This window comes from Daktulosphaira vitifoliae, unplaced genomic scaffold, assembly GCF_025091365.1.
Source record: "Daktulosphaira vitifoliae isolate Bord-2020 unplaced genomic scaffold, ASM2509136v1 Scaffold_2, whole genome shotgun sequence".
Lineage (NCBI taxonomy): Eukaryota > Metazoa > Arthropoda > Insecta > Hemiptera > Phylloxeridae > Daktulosphaira > Daktulosphaira vitifoliae.
In genome coordinates, this window is record NW_026099573.1 from 33,857,933 (window position 1) to 33,859,350 (window position 1,418).

Genomic DNA, 1,418 nt, shown 5'->3' on the forward strand with positions numbered 1-1,418 from the left:
CAGGACAAGCTGCAGTCACTTCAAAAGCAATCACCGTATCTTCAACCCACAATAAGAGACACATTGTTTTTAAAAAAATTTTAAAATTAAAAATTTAAAAATCGCTAATTTTCAATATTTTTTCAATTATTTTTTATTAAAACTGCCATGACATTTTGAAAAATTATCAAATCAATATAATTTTTTTTGTATAGAAACTTAAGGTATTTTTCTTTCATTTGATAAATTTATTGAAAACCTGACTTTTTACCTGCCCACGGGACGGATTCAAAATAGCAATTTTTTCAAAAAAGTCAATATGTTAAATCAAAATTATAAATTAAAAAAAAAAAATAGGAACCGACAAAAGAGATACATTGTCTTTAAAAATAAAATAACTGCGCAGCAATAAAACAANAACCGACAAAAGAGATACATTGTCTTTAAAAATAAAATAACTGCGCAGCAATAAAACAAAAGTCCCCCGTACTATGTGAAAATAGCACAATAATAATATATAATGTTTTTTACAATTTTTAGCTTTAATGGGAAGCTGAGAAGGTATTAATTTTACTAAGATGTATTTCTTTTTTTTTTTATATGTCTGTCGCCACTTTTTCTTAACTTACACAAGACCGATGTCTTTCTACGATACGTCAAAAGATCACAAATCGTATCTTGTTGAAGACATTACCCTTAAAAATTGAAAAAAAATCCCTCGTTCCCCGTAAACGGGGGAAATCCCCCAAAAAATTACAAATTTAAAAATCGCTAATTTTCGATATTTTTTCATTTTTTTTTACTTAAAATTGCCATAACTTTTTCAAAAATGACCGAATCAATATAATTTTTTTTTTNCAGTATGTAACGTTACAAAAAGTATCTGTTTATTTTTTTTTTTCTATTTGTATATATATATATATATATATATTTGTGTTCTGAATTATCTTGGTTAGGCCGAATGCGTACTGCGACGGCGTTTATCAGTTAAGTAATCAGGATAAGATGTTGTGATTTGTTTGTGCGCGTGCAAGATAATCAGCTGTGTACTACTTCAGACCGGTTCATGGACGGCATTTGTATGTACATTTACCCCGCTCCTTTCCTATCTTGAACGTCATTTGCACTACTCACCACCCACATTGTCGCCTTATTATTATGATATGTGATGATTCAAAATATTCTTAATAATTTCCGGCACTGAGTATTAAAATTTGTTGTCCCTTACTCTAGAGGCTAGCCGTGTTGTCGCCAACGTACCGCCGAATTAAACGACGGAAATTTTGTCGGAAATTAGCCATTATCGGAATTGGTTGTCGGTTAATTTTCGTCCGTAGCAATCGTGATTTTTTGTTGTGTGCGCTGCAACTGTTTTTTTAGCTTCGAAGCGAAGCTGAGAAGGTATTAATTTTGCTATGATGTGTTTTTTTTTTTTTTTT